Raw genomic sequence first — 21,362 nt, 5'->3', positions numbered from 1 at the left:
TCCAAACTGAGCTAGGGTCACCTCTCAATTCGCCAGGCACGATTTCACTTAAAAATCACGTGCCAGCAATGACGCGTACGCGTACAGCACGCGTGCGCGTTTATGGAGTTTTACGATCCATGCATGCGCGTTTATTGCACGTGCGCATGGATGAGTGCATCCCAAATCTTTGGCTTTTCATGATTTCTCCACTTTGCATGTGGTGCACGAAATTGTGATCGTTCATTCCTTGGTAACGGCGCTAAAAACTTAATACGCACGTTCATAATTTTAGTTCTTTTTCACAATTTCGATACAACTAACCAGCAAGTGCACTGGGTCGTCCAAGTAATAAACCTTACGTGAGTAAGGGTCGATCCCACGGAGATTGTCGGCTTGAAGCAAGCTATGGTCACCTTGTAAATCTCAGTCAGGCGGATTCAAATGGTTATGGTGAATTGATAATAAAAACATAAATAAAATATAAACTGGGATAGATATACTTATGTAATTCATTGGTGAGAATTTCAGATAAGCATATAGAGATACTTTCGTTCCACTGAACCTCTACTTTCCTGCTGTCTTCATCCAATCATTCCTACTCCCATCCATGGCAAGCTTTATGTAGGGCATCACCGTTGTCAATGGCTACATCCCATCCTCTCTGTGAAAATGGTCCAATGCGTTGTCACTGCATGGCTAATCATCTGTCGGTTCTCGATCATACTGGAATAGGATTTACTATCCTTTTGCGTCTGTCACTACGCCCAGCACTCGCGAGTTTGAAGCTCGTCACAGCTATCCCTTCCTAGATCCTACTCGGAATACCACAGACAAGGTTTAGACTTTCCGTATCTCAGGAATGGCCATCCATGGGTTCTAACTTATACCACAAAGATTCTAATATCTCAGACTCAGTCATCTGTATTAGATATCCAAGAGATACTCATTCTAGCTTGTTTGCATGTAGAACGGAGGTGTTTGTCAGGCACGCATTCATAGGTGAGAATGATGATGAGCGTCACATAATTATCACATTCATCATGTTCTTGGGTGCGAATGGATATCTTAGAGAAGGAATAAGTTTGAATTGAATAGAAAAACAGTAGTACTTTGTATTAATTCATGAGGAACAGCAGAGCTCCACACCTTAATCTATGGAGTGTAAAAACTCTACCGTTAAAAATACATAAGTGATAAGGTCCAGGCATGGCCGAATGGCCAGCCCCCAAACGTGATCTAAAGATGAAACTAAAGATGTAAATACAATAGTAAAAAGTCCTATTTATGCTAAACTAGTTACTAGGATTTACAAAAATGAGTAAATGATGCAGAAATCGACTTCCGGGGCCCACTTGGTTTGTGCTTGGGTTGAGCATTGAGCTTTACACGTGTAGAGGCTTGTCTTGGAGTTGAACGCCAGTTTGTAACCTGTTTCTGGCGTTTAACTCCACTTTGCAACCTGTTTCTGGCGTTTAACTCCAGAATGCAGCATGGAACTGGCGTTCAACACCAGTTTACGTTATCTAAACTCGGGCAAAGTATGTATCATTGTATATTGCTGGAAATCCCTGGATGTCTACTTTCCAACGCAATTGAGAGCGCGTCATTTGGTGTTCTGTAGCTCCAGAAAATCCACTTTGAGTGCAGGGAGGTCAGAATCCAACATCAACTGCAGTCCTTCTTCAACCTCTGAATCTGATTTTTGCTCAGGTCCCTCAATTTCAGCCAGAAAATACCTGAAATCACAGAAAAACACACAAACTCATAGTAAAGTCCAAAAATATGAATTTTAATAAAAAACTAATAAAAATATACTAAAAACTAACTAAATCATACTAAAAACTATGTAAAAACAATGCCAAAAAGCGTATAAATTATCCGCTCATCACAAGAACAAACTTAAATTGTTGCTTGTCCCCAAGTAACTGAAAATCAAATAGGATAAAAAGAAGAGAATATACTATAAATTCCAAAATATCAATGAAACTTAGCTCCAATCAGATGAGCGGGACTTGTAGCTTTTTGCCTCTTGAATAGTTTTGGCATCTCGCTTTATCCATTGAGGTTCAGAATGATTGGCATCTATAGGAACTCAGAGTTTAGATAGTGTTATTCATTTTCCTAGTTCAGTATATTGATTCTTGAACACAGCTACTTTATGAGTCTTGGCCGTGGCCCTAAGCACTTTGTTTTCCAGTATTACCACCGGATACATAAATGCCACAGACACATAACTGGGTGAACCTTTTCAGATTGTGACTCAGCTTTGCTAAAGTCCCTAATTAGAGGTGTCCAGGGTTCTTAAGCACACTTTGTTTTTGGTTTGGACCTTGACTTTAACCGCTCAGTCTCAAGTTTTCACTTGACACCTTCACGCCACAAGCACATGGTTAGGGACAACTTGGTTTAGCCGCTTAGGCCAGGATTTTATTCCTTTAGGCCCTCCTATCCACTGATGCTCAAAGCCTTGGATCCTTTTTATTACCCTTGCCTTTTGGTTTTAAGGGCTATTGGCTTTTTGCTCTTGCCTTTTGGTTTAAAGAGCTTTTGGCTTTTTGTGCTTGCTTTTGCTTTTTCTTTTTCTCTTTTTTTTCGCATTTTTTTCTTTTTTTTCTTTTCTGCAAGCTTTTGTATTCACTGCTTTTTCTTGCTTCAAGAATTATTTTTATGATTTTTTAAATTATCAAATAACATTTCTCCTTTTCATCATTCTTTCAAGAGCCAACATATTTAACAGTCATAAACAACAACTTTAAAAGACATATGCACTGTTCAAGCATTCATTCAGAAAACAAAAAGTGTTGCCACCACATCAAAATAATTAAACTAGTTTCAAGGATGAATTCGAAACCATGTACTTCTTGTTCTTTTGTAATTAAAACATTTTTCATTCAAGAGAGGTGATGGATTCATATTCATAACTTTAAGGCATAGACACTTAGACACTAATGATCATGTAATAAGACACAAATATAAATAAACATAAATCTCAAAAATCGAAAAATAGAAAATAAATAGACAAGGAGATTAAGGAATGAGTCCACCTTAGTGAGGGTGGCGTCTTCCTCTTCTTGAAGAACCAATGGTGCTCTTGAGCTCCTCTATGTCTCTTCCTTGTCTTTCTTGCTCCTCCCTCATAGCTCTTTGATCTTCTCTAATTTCATGGAGGATGATGGAGTGCTCTTGGTGCTCCACCCTTAGTTGTCCCATGTTGGAACTTAATTCTCCTAGGGAGGTGTTGATTTGCTCCCAAAAATTCTGTGGAGGAAAGTGCATCCCTTGAGGCATCTCAGGGATTTCATGGTGAGGAATCTCCTCATACTCATGTTGAGTTCCATGATCTCTTGTTTGCTCCATCCTTTTCTTAGTGATGGACTTATCCTCTTCAATGAGGATGTCTCCCTCTATGTCAATTCCAGTTGAATTACAGAGGTGGCATATGAGGTGAGGAAAGGCTAACCTTGCCCAAGTGGAGGACTTGTCAGCCACCTTGTAGAGTTCTTGAGGTATAATCTCATGAACTTCCACCTCTTCTCCAATCATGATACTATGGATCATGATGGCCCGGTCTATAGTAACTTCAGACCGGTTGCTAGTAGGAATGATTGAGCGTTGAATGAACTCTAACCATCCCCTAGCCACTGGTTTGAGGTCATGCCTTCTTAGTTGAACTGGCTTGCCTCTTGAGTCAATTTTCCATTGAGCTCCTTCCTCACATATGTCTATGAGGACTTGGTCCAACCATTGATCAAAGTTGACCCTTCTTGTGTAGGGGCATGCGTTCTCTTCCATCATTGGCAAGTTGAACGCCAGCCTTACATTTTCCGAACTGAAATCTAAGTATTTCCCTCGAACCATAGTAAGCAAATGCTTTGGATTCGGGTTCACACTTTGATCATGGTTCCTAATGATCTATGCGTTTGCATAGAACTCTTGAACCATTAGGATCCCAACTTGTTGAATGGGGTTGGTGAGAACTTCCCAACCTCTTCTTTGGATCTCAAGTCGGATCTCTGGATACTCATTCTTTTTTAGCTTGAAAGGAACCTCAGGGATCACTTTCTTCTTGGCCACAACTTCATAGAAGTGGTCTTGATGGACCTTTGAGATGAATCTCTCCATCTCCCATGACTCAGAGGTGGAAGCAATTGCCTTCCCTTTCCTCTTTCTAGATGTTTCTCTGGCCTTAGGTGCCATTAATGGTTATGGAAAAACAAAAAGCTATGCTTTTACCACACCAAACTTAAAATGTTTACTCGTCCCCGAGCAAAAGAAGAAAGAAAGAAAGAGAAAAAGAAGAGAAATGGAGGAGAGGGAGAGAGAGGTGTTTTCGGCCAAGGGGTGAAGATAGGGTTATGTTGTGTGAAAATGAAGAAGGAATGAGGGGTTTATATAGGAGTGAGGGGAGGGTTAAGTTTCGGCCATTAGGGTTGGGTTTGGGATGGAAAATATTTTGAATTTTGAAGGTAGGTGGGGTTTTTGGGGAAGAGGGGATGGATGTGAGTGGTGAAGAGGTGATGGGGAAGAGTGATTGAGTTGATTGGTGAAGGGTATTTGGGGAAGAGAGTTATGAAAAGGTGTGAAGAGGAGAGAGAAGAAAATATGGGGACCCTGTGGGGTCCACAGGTCCTGAGGGGATCCTGTGGGGTTCACAGATCCTGAGGGGATCCTGTGGGGTTCATAGATCCTGAGGGGATCCTGTAGGTCCACAGATCAAGTGGGGTCAAGGACTTAACATTCCTGCTCCAATTAGGCGTGTAAAACGCCCTTGCTGTGCAATCCTGGCGTTTAACGCCAGACTGCTGCCTGTTTCTGGCGTTAAACGCCCAAATGTAGCTTGTTTCTGGCGTTAAACGCCAGCTTGGTGGTTGTTTCTGGCGTTAAACTCCAGACAGATGCTTGTTCTGGCGTTTAAATACCAGACTGCTCTCCTCCAGGGTGTGCTGTTCTTAATGCTGTTTTTCATTTTGTTTTTTATATTTTCAGTAGTTTTTGTGACTCCACATGATCATCAACCTAAAGAATAAATAAAATAACAATAGAAAATAAATAAATATAATTTAGATAACATTAGGTTGCCTCCCAACAAGCGCTACTTTAATGTCAATAGCTTGACAGTGAGCTCTCATGGAGCCTCACAGATAATCAGAGCAAGGTTGGGACCTCCCAACACCAAACTTAGAGTTTGGTTGTGGAGGTTCAATACCAAACTTAGAGTTTGGTTGTGGCCTCCCAACCCCAAACTTAGAGTTTGACTGTGGGGGCTTTGGTTGACTCTGCAGTGAGAGAAGCTTTTCATGCTTCCTCTCCATGGTTACAGAAGGAGATCTTTGAGTTTTAAACACAAGGTAGTCCTCATTCAGTTTAAGGACCAACTCTCCTCTGTCCACATCAATCACAGCTCATGCTGTGGCTAGGAAGGGTCTTCCAAGGATGATGGATTCATCCTCATCATTCCCAGTGTCTAGGATTATGAAATCAACAGGGATGTAAAGGCATTCAACCTTTACTAACACGTCCTCTACTAGTCCATAAGCCTGTTTTCTTGATTTATCTGCCATCTCTAATGAGATTCTTGCAGCTTGCACCTCAAAGATTCCCAGTTTCTCCATTACAGAGAGTGGCATGAGGTTTATCCCTGACCCAAGGTCACATAGAGCCTTCTCAAAGGTCATGGTGCCTATGTTACAAGGTATTAAGAACTTTCCAGGATCCTGTTTCTTCTGAGGCAATGTCAGTTGATCCAGATCACTCAGTTCATTGATGAGCAAGGGAGGTTCATCTTCCCAAGTCTCATTACCAAATAACTTGGCATTCAGCTTCATGATTGCACCAAGGTACTTGGCAACTTGCTCTTCAGTAACATCCTCATTCTCTTCAGAAGAAGAATACTCATCAGAGCTCATGAAGGGTAAAAGGAGGTTCAATAGAATCTCTATGGTCTCTAATTGAGCCTCAGATTCCTTTGGTTCCTGAGAGGAAAACTCCTTGTTGATCACTGGATGTCCCAGGAGGTCTTTCTCACTGGGATTCACGTCCTCTCCCTCCCTTGTAGGTTCAGCCATGATGGTTAAATCAATGGCCTTGCACTCTCTTTTTGGATCTTCTACTGTATTGCTTGGGAGAGTACTAGGAGGAGTTTTAGTGACTCTTTTACTCAGCTGGCCCACTTGTGCCTCTAAATTTCTAATGAAGGACCTTGTTTCATTCATGAAATTTAAAGTGGCCTTAGATAGATCAGAGACTATATTTGCTATGCTAGATGGATTCTGCTCAGAATTCTCTGTCTGTTGCTGAGTGGATGATGGAAAAGGCTTGCTATTGCTAAACCTGTTTCTTCCACTTATTAAAGCCTTGTTGAGGCTTTTGTTGATCCTTCCATGAGAAATTTGGATGATTCCTCCATGAGGGATTATAAGTGTTTCCATAGGGTTCACCCATGTAATTCACCTCTGCTATTGCAGGGTTCTCAGGATCATAAGCTTCTTCTTTAGAAGATGCCTCTTTAGTACTGTTGGATGATTCCTTCAATCCATTCAGACTCTGAGAAATCATATTGACTTGCTGAGTCAATATTTTATTCTGAGCCAATATGGCATTCAGAGTATCAATTTCAAGAACTCCCTTCCTCATAGGCATCCCATTATTCATAGGATTCCTTTCAGAAGTGTACATGAACTGGTTATTTGTAACCATGTCAATGAGTTCTTGAGCTTCTGCAGGCGTTTTCTTTAGGTGAATAGATCCACCTGCATAATGGTCCAGTGACATCTTTGATAGCTCAGACAGACCATCATAGAATATATCCAGGATGGTCCATTCTGAAAGCATGTTAGAAGGACACTTTTTGGTCAGTTCCTTGTATCTCTCCCAAGCTTCATAGAGGGATTCACCTTCTTTCTATTTGAAGGTTTGAACATCCACTCTTAGCTTACTAAGCTTTTGAGGAGGAAAGAACTTGGTAAAGAAAGCCGTGACCAGCTTATCCCAAGAGTTCAGGCTATCTTTAGGTTGAGAGTCCAACCATATTCTAGCTCTGTCTCTTACAGCGAATGGGAAAAGCATAAGCCTGTAGACCTTGGGATCAATCCTATTGGTCTTAACAGTATCACAGATCTGCAAGAATTCAATTAAGAACTGAAAAGGATCTTCAGATGGAAGTCCATGAAACTTGCAGTTCTGTTGCATCAGAGAAACTAATTGAGGTTTAAGCTCAAAGTTGTTTGCTCCAATGGCAGGGATTGAGATGCTTCTTCCATGTAAATTGGAATTTGGTGCAGTAAAGTCACCAAGCATCTTCCTTGCATTGTTATTATTTTCGGCCATGTCTCCTTCTTTTTTGAAAATTTCTGTCAGATTTTCTCCAGAGAGTTGTGCTTTAGCTTCCTCTTCAGAGTCCTTTCAGGTTCAGGATCAGCCTCAACAAGAATATTCTTATCCTTGTTCCTGCTCATATGACAAAGAAGGAAATAACAAAGAAAATATGGAATCCTCTATGTCAGAGTATAGAGATTCCTTATGCAAGTATAAGAAGAGAAGAATGTAAGAAGGAGAAGAGGAAAAATTCGAACACAGAGAGGGGGATGAGGTTCGAACTTTTGGGTGGAGGAGAAGTGTTAGTAGATGAATAAATAAATAGAAGGAGGTGAGGAAGAGAAGAATTCGAAAATTTAAATAAAATAAAATAAAAATATTTTAAAATTAAAGTTAAAATTCTCAAATTAAAATTGAAATCAAATTAAATTGAAATCAAAACAATTAGTTAATTAAAAAGGAAATTTGAGAAAGAGGGAAGGGATTTTCGAAAATTAGAGAGGGAGTTAGTTAGGTAGTTTTGAAAAAGATAAGAATCAAATAAAAAGTAAAGTGGTTAATTGAAAAAGATTTGAAAATCAAATTTGAAAAGATAAAAAGTTAGAAAAGATTTTGAAATTAAATTTTGAAAAAGATGTGATTGAAATTTAATTTGAAAAAGATTTGAAAAAGAATTTTAAAAAGATTTGATTTTGAAAATTAAAGTTGATTACTTGACTAACAAGAAACAAAAAGATTTGATTTTAAAATTTAAAGATTGAACCTTTCTTATTAGGCAAGTAACAAACTTAATATTTTTGAATCAATCACATTAATTGTTAGTAGTAATTTCGAAAATTATAAAATAAAATAAGAAAAAGATTTTGAAAATTAATTTGAATATTTTCGAAAACATTAAAAGAAAAATGAAAAAGATTTGATTTTTGAAAAAGATTTGAAAAAGATAGAATTTTTAAATTTAAAATTTGATTTGACTCATAAGAAACAACTAAAATTTAAAAACTTTTGAAAAAGTCAACTCAAATTTTCAAATTTGATGAGAAGAAAAAGGGAAAGATATTTTTTTTTATTTTTGAATTTTTAATGATGAAAGAGAAAAACATCAAAAAGACTCAAAACATGAAAATTATGAATCAAAACAACAAAAATATGCAAGAACACTTTGAATGCAAAGATGAACACCAAGAGCACTTTGAATGTCAAGATGAACACCGAGAACTTATTTTTGAAAAATTTTCAAGAAAAGAAAACATGCAAGACACCAAACTTAAAAAGTTTTATTCTTTAGACATTAATGTTTCAAGAATGCATATGAAAAACAAGAAAAGACACAAAACAAGAAAATATGAAGATCAAACAATAAGACTGGCCAAGAACGACTTGAAGATCATGAAGAATGCAATGCATGAAATTTTCGAAAATAAATTTTTTTAGAAAATTAAAAAGATGCAATTGACACCAAACTTAAAAGTTGACTCTAGACACAAGCAAGAAACACAAAAAATATTTTTGATTTTATGATTTTGTAAAATTTTTTTGTATTTTTTGAAAATTAATTGGGAAAAACGAAAAAAGAAAATTTTTTTTTGAAATTTTCGAAAATAAGAATAATAAAAATAAAAAGGTTAAAATTAAAATAAAAATATCTAATCTGAGCAACAGGATGAACCGTCAGTTGTCCAAACTCGAACAATCCCCGGCAACGACGCCAAAAACTTGGTGCACGAAATCGTGATCGTTCATTCCTTGGTAACAGCGCTAAAAACTTAATACGCACGTTCATAATTTTAGTTCTTTTTCACAATTTTGATACAACTAACCAGTAAGTGCACTGGATCGTCCAAGTAATAAACCTTACGTGAGTAAAGGTCGATCCCACGGAGATTGTCGGCTTGAAGCAAGCTATGGTCACCTTGTAAATCTCAGTCAGGCGGATTCAAATGGTTATGGTGAATTGATAATAAAAACATAAATAAAATATAAACTGGGATAGAGATACTTATGTAATTCATTGGTGAGAATTTCAGATAAGCGTATAGAGATACTTTCGTTCCTCTGAACCTCTGCTTTCCTGCTGTCTTCATCCAATCATTCCTACTCCCTTCCATGGCAAGCTTTATGTAGGGCATCACCGTTGTCAATAGCTACATCCCATCCTCTCTGTGAAAATGGTCCAATGCGCTGTCACTGCATGGCTAATCATCTGTCGGTTCTCGATTATACTGGAATAGGATTTACTATCCTTTTGCGTCTGTCACTACGCCCAGCAGTCGCGAGTTTCAAGCTCGTCACAGCCATCCCTTCCTAGATCCTACTCGGAATACCACAGACAAGGTTTAGACTTTCTAGATCTTAGGAATGGCCATCCATGGGTTCTAACTTATACCACGAAGATTCTAATATCTCAGACTCGGTCCTCTGTATTAGATATCTAAGAGATACTCATTCTAGCTTGTTTGCATGTAGAACGGAAGTGCTTGTCAGGCACGCATTCATAGGTGAGAATGATGATGAGCGTCACATAATCATCACATTCAACATGTTTTTGGGTGCGAATGGATATCTTAGAGAAGGAATAAGCTTGAATTGAATAGAAAAACAGTAGTACTTTGTATTAATTCATGAGGAACAGCAGAGCTCCACACCTTAATCTATGGAGTGTAGAAACTCTACCGTTGAAAATACATAAGTGATAAGGTCCAGGCATGGCCGAATGGCCAGCCCCCAAACGTGATCTAAAGATGAAACTAAAGATGTAAATACAATAGTAAAAAGTCCTATTTATGCTAAACTAGTTACTAGGGTTTACAGAAATGAGTAAATGATGCAGAAATCTACTTCCGGGGCCACTTGGTGTGTGCTCGAGCTGAGCATTAAGCTTTACACGCGTAGAGGCTTCTCTTGGAGTTGAATGCCAGTTTGTAACCTGTTTCTGGCATTTAACTCCACTTTGCAACCTGTTTCTGGCGTTTAACTCCAAAATGCAGCATAGAACTGGCGTTCAACGCCAGTTTGCATCATCTAAACTCGGGAAAAGTATAAACTATTATATATTTCTGGAAAGCCCTGGATGTCTAGTTTCCAACGCAATTGAGAACGCGCCATTTGGAGTTCTGTAGCTCCAGAAAATACACTTTGAGTGCAGGAAGGTCAGAATCCAACAGCATCTGCAGTCCTTCTTCAACCTCTGAATCTGATTTTTGCTCAGGTCCCTCAATTTTAGCCAGAAAATACCTGAAATCACAGAAAAACACACAAACTCATAGTAAAGTCCAGAAATGTGAATTTTAATTAAAAACTAATAAAAATATACTAAAAACTAACTAAATCATACTAAAAACTATGTAAAAACAATGCCAAAAAGCGTATAAATTATCCGCTCATCCCAACACCAAACTTAAATTGTTGCTTGTCCCCAAGTAACTGAAAATCAAATAGGATAAAAAGAAGAGAATACACTATAAATTCCAAAATATCAATGAAACTTAGCTCCAAACAGATGAGCGGGACTTGTAGCTTTTTGCCTCTTGAATAGTTTTGGCATCTCGCTTTATCCATTAAGGTTCAGAATGATTGGCATCTATAGGAACTCAGAGTTTAGATAGTGTTATTGATTCTCCTAGTTCAGTATGTTGATTCTTGAACACAGCTACTTTATGAGTCTTGGCCGTGGCCCTAAGCACTTTGTTTTCCAGTATTACCACCGGATACATAAATGCCACAGACACATAACTGGGTGAACCTTTTCATATTGTGACTCAGCTTTGCTAGAGTCCCCAATTAGAGGTGTCCAGGGTTCTTAAGCACACTCTGTTTTTGCTTTGGACCTTGACTTTAACCGCTCAGTCTCAAGTTTTCACTTGACACCTTCACGCCACAAGCACATGGTTAGGGACAGCTTGGTTTAGCCGCTTAGGCCAGGATTTTATTCCTTTAGGCCTTCCTATCCACTGATGCTCAAAGCCTTGGATCCTTTTTATTACCCTTGCCTTTTGGTTTTAAGGGCTATTGGCTTTTTGCTCTTGCCTTTTGGTTTAAAGAGCTTTTGGCTTTTTCTGCTTGCTTTTTCTTTTTCTTTTTCTCTCTTTTTTTCGCATTTTTTTTCCTTTTTTTCTTTTCTGCAAGCTTTTGTATTCACTGCTTTTTCTTGCTTCAAGAATCATTTTTATGATTTTTCAGATTATCAAATAACATTTCTCCTTTTCATCATTCTTTCAAGAGCCAACATATTTAACATTCATAAACAACAACTTCAAAAGACATATGCATTGTTCAAGCATTCATTCAAAAAACAAAAAGTGTTGCCACCACATCAAAATAATTAAACTAGTTTCAAGGATGAATTCGAAACCATGTACTTCTTGTTCTTTTGTAATTAAAACATTTTTCATTCAAGAGAGGTGATGGATTCATATTCATAACTTTAAGGCATAGACACTTAGACACTAATGATCATGTAATAAGACACAAATATAAATAAACATAAAGCTCAAAAATTGAAAAACAGAAAATAAATAGACAAGGAGATTAAGGAATGAGTCCACCTTAGTGAGGGTGGCGTCTTCCTCTTCTTGAAGAACCAATGGTGCTCTTGAGTTCCTCTATGTCTCTTCCTTGTCTTTCTTGCTCCTCACTCATAGCTCTTTGATCTTCTCTAATTTCAAGGAGGATGATGGAGTGCTCTTGGTGCTCCACCCTTAGTTGTCCCATGTTGGAACTTAATTCTCCTAGGGAGGTGTTGATTTGCTCCCAATAATTCTGTGGAGGAAAGTGCATCCCTTGAGGCATCTCAGGGATTTCATGGTGAGGAATCTCCTCATGCTCATGTTGAGGTCCATGATCTCTTGTTTGCTCCATCATTTTCTTAGTGATGGGCTTATCCTCTTCAATGAGGATGTCTCCCTCTATGTCAATTCCAGCCGAATTACAGAGGTGGCATATGAGGTGAGGAAAGGCTAACCTTGCCCAAGTGGAGGACTTGTCAGCCACCTTGTAGAGTTCTTGAGGTATAATCTCATGAACTTCCACCTCTTCTTCAATCATGATACTATGGATCATGATGGCCCGGTCTATAGTAACTTCAGACCGGTTGCTAGTAGGAATGATTGAGCGTTGAATGAACTCTAACCATCCCCTAGCCACTGGTTTGAGGTCATGCCTTCTTAGTTGAACCGACTTGCCTCTTGAGTCAATTTTCCATTGAGCTCCTTCCTCACATATGTCTATGAGGACTTGGTCCAACCTTTGATCAAAGTTGACCCTTCTTGTGTAGGGGCGTGCGTTCTCTTCCATCATTGGCAAGTTGAACGCCAGCCTTACATTTTTCGGACTGAAATCTAAGTATTTCTCCCGAACCATAGTAAGCCAATGCTTTGGATTCGAGTTCACACTTTGATCATGGTTCCTAGTGATCCATGCGTTTTCATAGAACTCTTGAACCATTAGGATCCTGACTTGTTGAATGGGGTTGGTGAGAACTTCCCAACCTCTTCTTTAGATCTCAAGTCGGATCTCCGGATACTCATTCTTTTTGAGCTTGAAAGAAACCTCAGGGATCACTTTCTTCTTGGCCACAACTTCATAGAAGTAGTCTTGATGGACCTTTGAGATGAATCTCTCCATCTCCCATGACTCAGAGGTGGAAGCAATTGCCTTTTCTTTCCTCTTTCTAGAGGTTTCTCTGGCCTTAGGTGCCATTAATGGTTATGGAAAAATAAAAAGCTATGCTTTTACCACACCAAACTTAAAATGTTTGCTCGTCCCCGAGCAAAAGAAGAAATAAAGAAAGAGAAGAAGAAGAGAAATGGAGGAGAGGGAGAGAGAGGTGTTTTCAGCCAAGGGGTGAAGATAGGGTTGTGTTGTGTGAAAATGAAGAAGGAATGAGGAGTTTATATAGGATTGCGGGGAGGGTTAAGTTTCGGCCATTAGGGTTGGTTTTGGGAGGGAAAATATTTTGAATTTTGAAGGTAGGTGGGGTTTTTGGGGAAGAGGGGATGGATGTGAGTGGTGAAGAAGTGATGGGGAAGAGTGATTGAGTTGATTGGTGAAGGGTATTTGGGGAAGAGAGTTATGAAAAGGTGTGAAGAGGAAAGAAAAGAAAATGTGGGGACCTTGTGACGTCCACAGATCAAGTGGGGTCAAGGACTTAACATCCCTGCTCCAATTAGGCGTGTAAAATGCCCTTGCTGTGCAATCCTGGTGTTTAACGCAAGACTGCTGCTTGTTTCTGGTGTTAAATGCCCAAATGTAGCTTGTTTCTGTCGTTTAACGCTAGGTAGATGCTTGTTTCTGGCGTTAAACGCCAGACAGATGCTTGGTTCTGGCGTTTAAACGCCAGATTGCTCTCCTCCAGGGTGTGCTGTTCTTAATGTTGTTTTTCATTTTGTTTTTGATTTCTTCAGTAGTTTTTGTGACTCCACATGATCATCAACCTAAAGAAAATATAAAATAACAATAGAAAATAAATAAATATAATTTAGATAACATTGGGTTTCCTCCCAACAAGCGCTTCTTTAATGTCAATAGCTTGACAGTGAGCTCTCATGGAGTCTCACAGATAATCAGAGCAAGGTTGGAACCTCCCAACACCAAACTTAGAGTTTGAATGTGGGGGTTCAACACCAAACTTAGAGTTTGGTTGTGGCCTCGCAACACCAAACTTAGAGTTTGACTGTGGGGGCTTTGGTTGACTCTGTAGTGAGAGAAGCTTTTCATGCCTCCTCTCCATGGTTACAGAAGGAGATCCTTGAGTTTTAAACACAAGGTTATCCTCATTCAGTTGAAGGATCAATTCTCCTCTGTCCATATCAATCACAGCTCTTGCTGTGGCTAGGAAGGGTCTTCCAAGGATGATGGATTCATCCTCATCCTTCCCAGTGTCTAGGATTATGAAATTAGCAGGGATGTAAAGGCCTTCAACCTTTACTAACACGTCCTCTACTAGTCCATAAGCCTGTTTTCTTGAGTTGTCTGCCATCTCTAATGAGATTCTGGCAGCTTGCACCTCAAAGATTCCCATTTTCTCCATTACAGAGAGTGGCATGAGGTTTATCCCTGACCCAAGGACACATAGAGCTTTCTCAAAGGTCATGGTTCCTATGGTACAAGGTATTAAGAACTTTCCGGGATCTTGTTTCTTCTGAGGCAATGTCAGTTGATCCAGATCACTCAGTTCATTGATGAGCAAGGGAGGTTCATCTTCCCAAGTCTCATTACCAAATAACTTGGCATTCAGCTTCATGATTGCACCAAGGTACTTGGCAATTTGCTCTTCAGTAACATCCTCATTCTCTTCAGAAGAAGAATACTCATCAGAGCTCATGAAGGATAGAAGGAGGTTCAATAGAATCTCTATGGTCTCTAATTGAGCCTCAGATTCTTTTGGTTCCTGAGAGAGAAACTCCTTGTTGATCACTGGACGTCCCAGGAGGTCTTCCTCACTGGGATTCACGTCCTCTCCCTCCCTTGTAGGTTCGGCCATGATGGTTGAACCAATGGCCTTGCACTCTCTTTTTGGATTCTCTTCTGTATTGCTTGGGAGATTACTAGGAGGAGTTTCAGTGACTCTTTTACTCAACTGGCCCACTTGTGCCTCCAAATTTCTAATGGAGGATCTTGTTTCATTCATAAAATTTAAAGTGGCCTTAGATAGATCAGAGACTATATTTGCTATGCTAGAAAGATTCTGCTCAGAATTCTCTGTCTGTTGCTGAGTGGATGATGGAAAATGCTTGCTATTGCTAAACTTGTTTCTTCCACCATTATTAAAGCCTTGTTGAGGCTTTTGTTGATCCTTCCATGAGAAATTTGGATGATTCCTACATGAGGAATTATAGGTGTTTCCATAGGGTTCACCCATGTAATTCACCTCTGCTATTGCAGGGTTCTTAGGATCATAAGCTTCTTCTTCAGAAGATGCCTCTTTAGTACTGTTGGATGATTCCTTCAATCCATTCAGACTCTGAGAGATCATATTGACTTACTGAGTCAATATTTTATTCTAAGCCAATATGGCATTCAGAGTATCAATTTCAAGAACTCCCTTCCTCATAGGCATCCCATTATTCATAGGATTCCTTTCAGAAGTGTAAATAAACTGGTTATTTGCAACCATGTCAATGAGTTCTTGAGCTTCTGCAAGCATTTTCTTTAGGTGAATGGATCCACCTGCAGAATGGTCCAGTGACATCTTTGATAGCTCAGACAGACCATCATAGAATTTATCCAGGATGGTCCATTCTGAAAGCATGTCAGAAGGACACTTTTTAGTCAGTTCCTTGTATCTCTCCCAAGCTTCATAGAGGGATTCACCTTCTTTCTATTTGAAGGTTTGAACATCCACTCTAAGCTTACTAAGCTTTTGAGGAGGAAAGAACTTGGCTAAGAAAGCCATGACCAGCTTATCCCAAGAGTTCAGGCTATCCTTAGGTTGAGAGTCCAACCATATTCTAGCTCTGTCTCTTACAGCAAATGGGAAAAGCATAAGCCTGTAGACCTCGGGATCAATCCCATTGGTCTTAACAGTACACAGATCTACAAGAATTCAGTTAAGAACTGAAAAGGATCTTCCGATGGAAGTCCATGAAAATTGCAGTTCTGTTGCATCAGAGAAACTAATTAAGGTTTAAGCTCAAAGTTGTTTGCTCCAATGGTAGGGATTGAGATGCTTCTTCCATGTAAATTGGAATTTGGTGCAGTAAAGTCACCAAGCATCTTCCTTGCATTGTTATTATTTTCGGCCATGTCTCCTTCTTTTTCGAAAATTTCTGTCAGATTTTCTCCAGAGAGTTGTGCTTTAGCTTCCCTTAGCTTCCTCTTCAGAGTCCTTTCAGGTTCAGGATCAGCCTCTACAAGAATATTTTTATCCTTGTTCCTGCTCATATGACAAAGAAGGAAATAACAAAGAAAATATGGAATCCTCTATGTCACAGTATAGAGATTCCTTATGCAAGTATAAGAAGAGAAGAATGTAAGAAGGAGAAGAGAAAAAATTCGAACACAGAGAGAGTGATGGGTTCGAATTTTTGGGTGGAGGAGAAGTGTTAGTAGATGAATAAATAAATAGAAGGAGGTGAGGAAGAGAAGAATTCGAAAATTTAAATAAAATAAAATAAAAATATTTTAAAATTAAAGTTAAAATTCTCAAATTAAAATTGAAATCAAATTAAATTGAAATAAAAACAATTAGTTAATTAAAAAGGAAATTTAAGAAAGAGGGAAGGGATTTTCAAAAATTAGAGAGGGAGTTAGTTAGGTAGTTTTGAAAAAGATAAGAATCAAATAAGAAAAGACACAAAACAAGAAAATATGAAGATCAAACAAGAAGACTGGCCAAGAACGACTTGAAGATCATGAAGAATGCAATTCATGAAATTTTCGAAAATAAATTTTTTTTAGAAAATTAAAAAGATGCAATTGACACCAAACTTAAAAGTTGACTCTAGACTCAAGCAAGAAACACAAAAAAATATTTTTGATTTTATGATTTTGTAAAATGTTTTTGTATTTTTCAAACATTAATTGGGAAAAACGAAAAAAGAAAAAAAAATTTTAAAATTTTCGAAAATAAGAATAATAAAAACAAAAAGGTTAAAATTAAAATAAAATTACCTAATCTGAGCAACAGGATGAACTGTCAGTTGTCCAAACTCGAACAATCCCCGGCAACGGTGCCAAAAACTTGGTGCACGAAATCGTGATCGTTCATTCCTTGGTAACGGCGCTAAAAACTTAATACGCACGTTCATAATTTTAGTTCTTTTTCACAATTTCGATACAACTAACCAGCAAGTGCACTGGATCGTCCAAGTAATAAACCTTACGTGAGTAAGGCTCGATCCCACAGAAATTGTCGGCTTGAAGCAAGCTATGGTCACCTTGTAAATCTCAGTCAGGCGGATTCAAATGGTTATGGTGAATTGATAATAAAAACATAAATAAAATATAAACTGGGATAGAGATACTTATGTAATTCATTGGTGAGAATTTCAGATAAGCGTATAGACATACTTTCGTTCCTCTGAACCTCTGCTTTCCTACTGTCTTCATCCAATCATTCCTACTCCCTTCCATGGCAAGCTTTATGTAGGGCATCACCGTTGTCAATGGCTACATCCCATCCTCTCTGTGAAAATGGTCCAATGCACTGTCACTGCATAGCTAATCATCTGTCGGTTCTCGATTATACTGGAATAGGATTTACTATCCTTTTGCGTCTGTCACTACGCCCAGCACTCGCGAGTTTGAAGCTCATCACAGCCATCCCTTCCTAGATCCTACTCGGAATACCACAGACAAGGTTTAGACTTTCCGGATCTCAGGAATGGCCATCCATGGGTTCTAACTTATACCACGAAGATTCTAATATCTCGGACTCGGTCCTTTGTATTAGATATCCAAGAGATACTCATTCTAGCTTGTTTGCATGTAGAACGGAAGTGTTTGTCAGGCACGCGTTCATAGGTGAGAATGATGATGAGCGTCACATAATCATCACATTCAACATGTTTTTGGGTGCGAATGGATATCTTAGAGAAGGAATAAGCTTGAATTGAATAGAAAAACAGTAGTACTTTGTATTAATTCATGAGGAACAGCAGAGCTCCACACCTTAATCTATGGAGTGTAGAAACTCTACCGTTGAAAATACATAAGTGATAAGGTCCAGGCATGGCCGAATGGCCAGCCCCCAAACGTGATCTAAAGATGAAACTAAAGATGTAAATACAATAGTAAAAAGTCCTATTTATGCTAAACTAGTTACTAGGGTTTACAGAAATGAGTAAATGATGCAGAAATCCACTTTCGGGACTCACTTGGTGTGTGCTTGGGCTGAGCATTGAGCTTTACATGTGTAGAGGCTTCTCTTGGAGTTGAACGCCAGTTTGTAACATGTTTCTGGCGTTTAACTCCACTTTGCAACCTGTTTCTGGCATTTAACTCCAGAATGCAGCATGGAATTGGCGTTCAATGCCAGTTTGCGTCATCTAAACTCGGGCAAAGTATGGACTATTATATATTGCTGGAAAGCCTTGGATGTCTACTTTCCAACGCAATTGAGAGCGTGCCATTTGGAGTTCTGTAGCGCCAGAAAATAAATCCACTTTGAGTGCAGGGAGGTCAGAATCCAACAGCATCTGCAGTCCTTCTTCAACCTCCGAATCTGATTTTTGCTCAGGTCCCTCAATTTCAGCCAGAAAATACCTGAAATCACAGAAAAACACACAAACTCATAGTAAAGTCCAGAAATGTGAATTTTAATTAAAAACTAATAAAAATATACTAAAAACTAACTAAATCATACTAAAAACTATGTAAAAACAATGCCAAAAAGCGTATAAATTATCCGCTCATCAGCATGCTTTCCTCTTCACCCCTTTGATCCATTCCTAGCCATTTTCAACCTGAAATCACTTAACAAACAAATCAAGGCATCTAGCGGAATCAAAGGTGAATTAAAATCATCAAATTAAAGGTCTAAAAGCATTTTTTCACACTTAAACACAAATTAAGGAAGAATCACAAAACCATGCTATTTCATTGAATAAATATGAGAAAAGGTTGATAAAATGTCCTAAATTCAACATAAGATAAACCCTAAAAATGAGATTTACCAACCTCCCCACACTTAAATCATAGCATGTCCTCATGCTAAACCAAGAATGAAGTAAGGGGTATGACAGTTATTCAATGCAACTAGACTATATACAAACTATCTAAATGCAACTATCTACACGAATGCGAGTGCTTGGTCAAAACAAATTAACTTCCAAGAAACATATGCAAGCACAAGGGCTAAAGCAATAGGAATCAAACCAAACCAAACCCACAATTGTATTGAATTATCAAAAAGATTTACAAACTTGCATGAAGAAGAATAATCATGGTGAAAACATGTAGTTGAGCAATCGAACCCTCACCGAATGTGTATCCGCTCTAGTCACTCAAGTGTTTAGGGGTTATTTCACTCACTCCCCCCCTAATCATGCTTTCCAAGATTTGTTCTTCATCTAACAATCAACAATTATTCAATGCACGCATACAATTATCATGAGGATTTTCTCAAAGGTCGTAATGGGGTTAGGTCAAGGTAGGGTCATATATGGTTAAGTGGGTTAGAATTTGAATCTTTGATTAGCCTAGACTTTTCCACCTAACCTATGATAACTTATACAATTAAGTTCTAACCTAACTACCCATAATTCACTTTTTCACATACTCATGCATTTTCTTTTCATTCCACAACACTTATGCATTGATTCTTATTGAACTTTACTTTGGGGTATTTTGTCCCCTTTTTATTGCTTTTCTCTTTTTTCTTTCATTTCTTTTCTATATTTTTTTCTTTTCTTTTCTTTTCATATTCACTTTTCTTTTTCTTTTGTTTTTCTCATTTTTTTCTTTCTTTCAAACTATATATAAGAACATCAATGCATAAGGTCTAACATTTGATTAATACATGAGTATGCACCCAATTCCCAAATATAGAAATATAAAACACCCTTTTATCCTAACCAATGTTCCCAAATCTCCCCAAACTTGAATAATAAGTACTCTCAATAGCCTAAGCTAATCAAAGATCCAAACAAGGGACATTTTATTGTTTTTCGCTTTAGGCTTGTAATGTGCTAAAATAAAGAACAATTGGGTTAAGCATAAAGGTAGGCTATTTGGGTAAGTGAGCTTTATGAAACAATGGCCTCAATTATATAAATGCATGTATACAAGGAATAATGGACATATAGAAATAAACAAACCAAAGATTACAATCTTAGGAAGAGACTAATGCACACAAGAAGGGAAATAAGTGGTTATAAGATGTAACCATACCATTAGGCTCAAAACTCACATGCTTGTGTTCTTAGCTCAAAAACATGCTTCACAAAATATATAATTCAAGCAAGTTTCACAAAAATTTTCAATCAATTGGGGTGGTGCCCTATATATAAGTTCTTGGGAAAATTTCATTGTTTGGCTAAGCTTATTGATGCAATGTTGTGATTGAGAAAGCTAAAAGTTCCTTAGTTTATCCCTTCTTTTTCAATCAAACCAAATTTCTTATGTAAAAAGGGTAAACTTGGTTTCAACAATCTAAAATATTTTTCTAATCACAACCAAAAGCTAAAATAACTACATAAAGCAAATCCAACTAAAAGTATGAAATATCTACCACCCAAGGTGCAAAATGCAACAAACTAAAACAAAAGTATCTCAAAATAACAAATATATACAATAATCCCAAAAGTGCAGTAAAAATAAGGTGCAAAGTACTAAAAATGACACAAAATAAGTGATAAATGTTCAAAATTTTTCACCCAAAATAGTAATCCACCGACAGTGACGACGATGACCTCCCCACACTTAGAATGAAGCATCGTCCTCGATGCTACTGCTCGGGCTCGGGGTGAGGGTCAACTGTCGCATCTTGCTGGGGCTGAGGCCGTGGCTCCTCGGGGCTGCTGTGCCTCTGGGGTAGCCTGTGTCTGTAGAGGTGCCTCTGGCTGAGCCTGCTCCTCCTCATGCTCCTCCTCCAAAGAAGAAGAAGGGACGGCAATAGGGGGTAACTCGATGCCCAGTGCTACAAACATCTGATTCACTCGATCAAGACGTCGCATGATGCGGTGCTCACTACACTCTATGAAGCGGAAAAGATGCTGTACCAATAGATATGTCGGCTGGGGTGCTGGTGGTGGTGCGATAGGTGCTGCTGGTGCTGATGGACCTGCTGCAGCTGAAGAGGAAGAAGGTCTAGGTGTCGCTGCTGCTGAGGCTCGAGCTTTAGATCGACGCCGGGATGGAGGCTTCTCATTCACCCATTTCCCCCATGGAATCGTGTTCTCCTTCCCGTAGACTGGGGATGGTGTCTCATCATCCGCCCTCCATGGAGCACTGGCTAGCTCGGCCATCCTAGTGACCAAAGTCGGAAACGGGAGTGTGCCACGGACATGTGCTCGCCACATAAATCTCCTGATCAATCGGGGAAAGTACACCTCCTTCCCCTCCATAATATAGCTAATCAGGACGAGCATGTCCACCAAAATCTCAGTAAAATGTGTGGTTGGCATGAC

At 38.7% G+C, this 21,362-nt stretch overlaps 2 non-coding genes across 2 annotated transcripts; both read left to right on the top strand.

The window, feature by feature from the left end:
- Positions 1–6,807: 6,807 nt before the first annotated feature.
- Positions 6,808–6,915, top strand: LOC112746599 (small nucleolar RNA R71). Its single transcript, XR_003174475.1, has one exon. It is a non-coding gene; the product is annotated as a small nucleolar RNA R71 (small nucleolar RNA).
- An 8,623-nt stretch (positions 6,916–15,538) lies between these two features.
- LOC112746652 (small nucleolar RNA R71) lies at positions 15,539–15,646 on the top strand. The gene has a single exon (XR_003174523.1). It is a non-coding gene; the product is annotated as a small nucleolar RNA R71 (small nucleolar RNA).
- Positions 15,647–21,362: the final 5,716 nt, after the last annotated feature.

Source organism: Arachis hypogaea, chromosome 14 (assembly GCF_003086295.3).
Source record: "Arachis hypogaea cultivar Tifrunner chromosome 14, arahy.Tifrunner.gnm2.J5K5, whole genome shotgun sequence".
Lineage (NCBI taxonomy): Eukaryota > Viridiplantae > Streptophyta > Magnoliopsida > Fabales > Fabaceae > Arachis > Arachis hypogaea.
Note: the sequence above shows the minus strand (reverse complement) of the source record. Positions and strands in the feature narration are given on the sequence as shown.